General features: G+C 36.7%; 1 non-coding gene across 1 annotated transcript; it reads left to right on the top strand.

Annotated features, from left to right (window-relative positions):
* The first annotated feature begins 602 nt into the window (after nucleotides 1-602).
* Nucleotides 603-710, top strand: LOC148564266 (small nucleolar RNA R71). Its single transcript, XR_015884923.1, has one exon. It is a non-coding gene; the product is annotated as a small nucleolar RNA R71 (small nucleolar RNA).
* Nucleotides 711-7,084: the final 6,374 nt, after the last annotated feature.

Genomic DNA, 7,084 nt, shown 5'->3' with positions numbered 1-7,084 from the left:
GTGGCCTTAGATAGATTAGAGACTAAATTTGCTAAGCTAGATGGATTCTGCTTAGAATTCTCTGTCTGTTGCTGAGTGGATGATGGAAAAGGCTTGCTATTGCTAAACCTGTTTCTTCCACCATTATTAAAGCCTTGTTGAGGCTTTTGATCCTTCCATGAGAGATTTAGGTGATTTCTCCATGATGGATTGTAGGTGTTTCCATATGGTTCACCCATGTATTTTAACTCTGCTATTGTGGGGTTCTCAGGATCATAAGCTTCTTCCTCAGAAGATGCCTCTTGAGTACTGTTGGATGCAGCTTGCATTCCATTCAGACTCTGAGAAATTATATTGACTTGTTGAGTCAATATTTTATTCTGAGCTAATATGGCATTCAGAGTATCAATTTCAAGAACTCCCTTCTTCATAGGCGTCCCATTACTCACAGGATTCCTCTCAGAAGTGTACATAAACTGGTTATTAGCAACCATGTCAATGAGTTCGTGAGCTTCTGTAGGCGTTTTCTTTAGGTGAATGGATCCACCTACAGAAGTATCCAATGACATCTTTGATAGCTCAGATAAACCATCATAGAATATATCCAGGATGGTCCATTCTGAAAGCATGTCAGAAGGACACTTTTTGTTCAGCTGCTTGTATCATTCCCAAGCTTCATAGAGGGATTCACCTTCTTTCTGTCTGAAGGTTTGAACATCAGCTCTAAGCTTGCTTAGCTTTTGGGGAGGAAAGAACTTGGCTAAGAAAGCCGTGACCAGCTTATCCCAAGAGTTTAGGCTGTCTTTGGGTTGAGAGTCCAACCATATTCTAGCTCTGTCTCTTACAGCAAAAGGGAAAAGCATGAGCCTGTAGACTTCAGGATCTACTCCATTAGTCTTAACAGTATCACAGATCTGCAAGAATTCAGTTAAGAACTGAAAAGGATCTTCAGATGGAAGTCCATGAAACTTGCAGTTCTGCTGCATCAGAGAAACTAGCTGAGGTTTCAGCTCAAAATTGTTTGCTCCAATGGTAGGAATGGAGATGCTTCTTCCATGTAAATTGGAATTAGGTGCAGTAAAGTCACCAAGCATCCTCCTTGCATTATTATTATTTTCGGCTGCCATCTCCTCTTCTTGTTCGAAAATTTCTGAAAGGTTATCTCTGGATTGTTGTAATTTAGCTTCTCTTAGTTTCCTCTTCAGAGTCCTTTCAGGTTCTGGATCTGCTTCAACAAGAATATTCTTGTCCTTGCTCCTGCTCATATGACAAAGAAGAGGGCATAGAAAAAATAACAATAATAATAGGGATCCTTTATACCACAGTATAGAAGTCCCTGTGTGAGTGGAAGAAAGGAAGGGGACAAAGAATGTAATGTAAAGAAAGAAACACGAGGGTGAGGAGAGCAGAGATGTGAAGTGAGGAGATGTTAATAGATGAATAAATAAATAGAATAAGATGAGAGGGGGAAGTGAATTTTGAAAATAACTTTTAAAAAAGAGTTAGTGATTTTCGAAAATAGTTTTTGAAAAAGGTTAGTAGTTTATTTTTTTTCTTTCAAAAATTAAAATAAAAAATTAAAATAATTAGTTAATTAAAAAGAATTTTTGAAAAAGAGGGGAGATATTTTCGAAAATTAGAGAGAGAGAGTTAGTTAGGTAGTTTTGAAAAAGATAAGAAACAAACAAAAAGTTAGTTAGTTAGTTGAAACAAATTTTGAAAAGATAAGAAGTTAGGAAGTTAGAAAAGATATTTTGAAATCAAATTTTTGAAAAAGATAAAATAAGAAGATATTTTTGAAAAGATATGATTGAAATTATTTTTGAAAAAGATTAGATTTTTAAAATCACAATTAATGACTTGATTCACAAGAAATCATAAGATATGATTCTAGAACTTAAAGTTTGAATCTTTCTTAACAAGTAAGTAACAAACTTGAAATTTTTGAATCAAAACATAAATTGATGATGTTATTTTCAAAAATTATGATATAAAATTAAGAAAAAGATTTTTGAAAAATATTTTTATAATTTTCGAAAATAACTAAGAAAAATGAAAAAGATTTGATTTTTGAAAAAGATGTTGAAAAAGATAGGAATTTTAAATTGAAAATTTGATTTGACTCATAAAAACAACTAGATTTTAAAAATTTTTGAAATAGTCAACTCAAATTTTCAAAATTTATGAGTGAAAAAGGGAAAGATATTTTTTTTTTTTTTTGAATTTTTATGATGAGAGAGAAAAACACTAAAAATGCTCAATGCATGAAAATTTTAGATCAAAACAATGAATGCATGCAAGAATGCTATGAATGTCAAGATGAACACCAAGAACACTTTGAATGTCAAGATGAACACCAAAAACTTATTTTTGAAAATTTGTATATGCCAAGAAAACATGCAAGATACCAAACTTAGAAATCTTTGATGCTTAGACTCTATGGATGCAAGAATGCATATGAAAAACACCATACAACACAAAACAAGAAAACATCAAGATCAAACAAGAAGACTTACCAAGAACAACTTGAAGATCATGAAGAACACTATGAATGCATGAATTTTCGAAAAATGCAAGATGAATATGCAATTGACACCAAACTTATAACATGACTCAAGACTCAAACAAGAACACAAAAATATTTTTGATTTTATGATTTTATGATTTTTTTGTATTTTCTTTTAATTGTATTTTTTTCGAAAACTATTATGAAAAATAAAAATAAGGATTCCAAAATTTTTAATATGGATTCCAGGAATCTTATGCTCTTTAGTCTAAAGCTCCAATCAAAGGGTTAGGCATGGCTTAATAGCCAGCCAAGCTTTAGTATGTATTGATACTTTTCATGTATAGAGCAACTAAGTGTGTGAGAATCTCTTCATTTGTGATGGTAAGTTGAAACCCCAGTCCAAAAAATTAGACATGGCTTACAGCCAGCCAGGAATTAACAAATCATCATGAAACACTAGAATTCATTTTTAAAAATTCTGAAGAAAAATATATTTTTGAAAACATTTATTTTAAATTTTTTTTTGTCGAAAACAAAGGAGAAATTTTTGAAGGATTTTTGAAAAATTTTTGAAAAGAAAACAAAAAGAAAATTACCTAATCTGAGCAACAGGATGAACCGTCAGTTGTCCAAACTTGAACAATCCCCGGCAACGGCGCCAAAAACTTGGTATGCGAAATTGTTACTCAGGTTGTGAATTATTGTTCGAAATTGATTCCCTGGCGATGGCACCAAAAACAGATGCATAGAACCATGGTCTAAACATATCTTCACAACTTCGCATAACTAACCAGCAAGTGCACTGGGTCGTCCAAGTAATACCTTACGTGAGTAAGGGTCGAATCCCACGGAGATTGTTGGTATGAAGCAAGCTATGGTCACCTTGTAAATCTCAGTCAGGCAGATATAAAATAGTAATAGGGTTTTCGAAAATAAGTAATAAAAGAAGGATAGAAATACTTATGTAAATCATTGGTGAGAATTTCAAATAAGCGTATGGAGATGCAATCGTTCCTCTGAACGTCTGCTTTCCTGCTGTCTTCATCCAATCAGTCTTACTCCTTTCTATGGCTGGCTTTTTGTAAGGATGTTATCGGTGCCAATGGTTACTTTCAATCCTCTCGGGAAAATGGTCCAAATGCTCTGTCACAGCACAGCTAATCGTCTAGAGGCATCACCCTTGTCGTTGGTTGCATCCTATTCCCCTCTGTGAAAATGGTCCGATGCGCTGTCACTGCATGGCTAATCATCTTGGAGGTTCTCGATCATACTGGAATAGAATTTACTATCCTTTTGCATCTGTCACTACGCCCAGCACTCACGAGTTTTGAGTTCATCACAGTCATTCAATCCCAGAGTCCTACTCGGAATACCACGGACAAGGTTTAGACTTTCCGGACTCTCATGAATGCCGCCATCAATCTAGCTTATACCACGAAGACTCTGATTAAGAGATCTAAGAGATACTCATTCAATCTAATGCAGAACGGAAGTGGTTGTCAGGCACGCTTTCATAGGGAATGGTGATGATTGTCACGTTCATCACATTCAGGTTGAAGTGCGAATGAATATCTTAGAAGCAAAATAAGGTGAATTGAATAGAAAATAGTTGTACTTTGCATTAATCTTTGAGGAACAGCAGAGCTCCACACCTTAATCTATGGAGTGCAGAAACTCTACCGTTGAAAATACATAAGTGAAAGGTCCAGGCATGGCCGAATGGCCAGCCCCTCTGATCTAAGAACCAAGCGTCCAAAGATGATCAGAAGATAAAACTCAGGATGTCTAATACAATACTAAAAAGTCCTATTTATAATAAACTAGCTACTAGGGTTTACAGAAGTAAGTAATTGATGCATAAATCCACTTTCTGGGCCCACTTGGTGTGTGCTTGGGCTGAGCTTAAATGTTACACGTTCAGAGGCTCTTTCTGGAGTTGAACGCCAGCTTTTGTGCTAGTTTGGGCATTGAACTCCACTTTGCAGCTTGTTTCTGGCGCTGGACGCCAGAATTGGGCAGAGAGCTGGCGTTGAACACCAGTTTACGTCGTCTAAACTTGAGCAAAGTATGGACTATTATATATTGCTGGAAATCCCTGGATGTCTAATTTCCAACGCAATTAGAAGCGCGCCATTTTGAGTTCTATAGCTCCAGAAAATCCATTTTGAGTGCAGGGAGGTCAGAATCCAACAGCATCAGCAGTCCTTCTTCAACCTCTGAATCTGATTTTTGCTCAAGTCCCTCAATTTCAGCCAGAAAATACCTGAAATCATAGAAAAACACACAAACTCACAGTAAAGTCCAGAAATGTGAATTTAACATAAAAACTAATGAAAACATCCCAAAAAGTAACTAGATCCTACTAAAAACATACTAAAAACAATGCCAAAAAGCGTATAAATTATCCGCTCATCACAACACCAAACTTAAATTGTTGCTTGTCCCCAAGCAACTGAAAATCAAATAGGATAAAAAGAAGAGAATATACTATAAATTCCAAACTATCAATGAAACATAGCTTCAATCAGATGAGCGGGACTTGTAGCTTTTTGCCTCTTGAATAGTTTTGGCATCTCACTTTATCCATTGAGGTTCAGAATGATTGGCATCTATAGGAACTCAGAGTTCAGATAGTGTTATTGATTCTCCTAGTTTAGTATGATGATTCTTGAACACAGCTTCTTTATGAGTCTTGGCCGTGGCCCTAAGCACTTTGTTTTCCAGTATTACCACTGGATACATAAATGCCACAGACACATAATTGGGTGAACCTTTTCAGATTGTGACTCAGCTTTGCTAAAGTCCCCAATTAGAGGTGTCCAGGGTTCTTAAGCACACTCTTCTTTTTCTTTGGACTTTGACTTTAACCGCTCAGTCTCAAGTTTTCACTTGACACCTACACACCACATGCACATGGTTAGGGACAGCTTGGTTTAGCCGCTTAGGCCAGGATTTTATTCCTTTAGGCCCTCCTATCCACTGATGCTCAAAGCCTTGGGATCCTTTTTATTTACCCTTGCCTTTTGGTTTTAAGGGTTATTGGCTTTTTGCTCTTGCCTCTTGGTTTTAAGAGCTTTTGGCTTTTTCTGCTTGCTTTTTCTTTCTATTTTTTTTCGCTTATATTTTTTTCTTCTTCTCTTTTTTTTTTCTACAAGCTTTGTTCTTTGCTGCTTTTTCTTACTTCAAGAATCATTTTTATGATTTTTCAGATTATCAAATAACATGTCTCCTTGTCATCATTCTTTCAAGAGCCAACATATTTAACATTCTTAAACAACAACTTCAAAAGACATATGCACTGTTCAAGCATTCATTCAGAAAACAAGAAGCATTGTCACCACATCAATATAATTAAACTAAGTTCAAGGATAAATTTGAAACTCATGTACTTCTTGTTCTTTTGAATTAAAACATTTTTCATTTAAGAGAGGTGATGGATTCATAGGACATTCATAACTTTTAAGACATGGTTACTAACTACTAATGATCATGTAATGAAGACACAAACATGGATAAGCACTTAACATAGAAAACGAATAACAGAGAAAGTAGGAACAAGGAATGAGTCCACCTTAGTGATGATGGCGTTTCCTTCTTGAGGAACCAATGATGTTCTTGAGCTCTTCTAGGTCTCTTCCTTGCCTTTGGGGCTTGATTCTTAGTGATTTTTGGTATTTCTATCCTCAGTTGCTTCGAATAACTATGTGGAGGGAAGTGCATCCCCTGAGGTATCTCAGGGATCTCTTGATTTGCAGCCACATGTTCTACCACTGAGCTATAGATCCTTTACATAATTGTTTTACCACACCAAACTTAGAATGTTGCTCGCCCTCGAGCAAAAGAAGAAGGAATAGATGAAGAAGAAGATGTGGAGAAAAAAAACTAGGATTATGAGGAAGGAAGGTGGGGATCCTGTGGGGTCCACAGATCCTGAGATGATACTGTGAGGTCCACAGATCTTGAGGTGTCAAGGCATTTACATCCCTGCACCAATTTAGGCATGCAAAATGCCCTTGCACACAACTCTGGGCGTTCAGCGCCAGGTTGGTGCCCATTTTGGGCGTTCAATGCCCATTTGTTGCCCATTTCTGGCGTTGAACGCCAGAACCATGCTTGTTCTGGGCGTTCAGCGCCAGCTCTTCTCCAGGGTGCAATTCTGGCGTTCAGCACCCAGATTATGCCTATTTTGGGCGTTCAGTGCCTAGATACTGCCCATTTTGGGCGTTCAGCGCCAGAACCATGCTCTGTTCTGGCGTTGAACGCCAGGCAGGTGCTTCCTCCAGGGTGTGATTTTTCTTCTGCTGTTTTTCATTCTGTTTCTAAATTTTTCGTTTATTTTGTGATTCCGCATGATCATGAACCTAAGAAAACATGAAAAACAAAAATAAAATTAGATAAATAAACATTGGGTTGCCTCCCAATAAGCGCTTCTTTAATGTCAATAGCTTGACAGTGGGCTCTCATGGAGCCTCACAGATGTGCAGAGCTTTGTTGAGACCTCCCAACACCAAACTTAGAGTTTGGATATGGGGGTTTGACACCAAACTTAGAGTTTAGTTGTGGCCTCCCAACACCAAACTTAGAGTTTGACTGTGG

This window comes from Arachis ipaensis, chromosome B5 (genome assembly GCF_059453495.1).
Source record: "Arachis ipaensis isolate K30076 ecotype BB chromosome B5, ASM5945349v1, whole genome shotgun sequence".
NCBI classification, from domain to species: Eukaryota; Viridiplantae; Streptophyta; class Magnoliopsida; order Fabales; family Fabaceae; genus Arachis; species Arachis ipaensis.
Note: the sequence above shows the minus strand (reverse complement) of the source record. Positions and strands in the feature narration are given on the sequence as shown.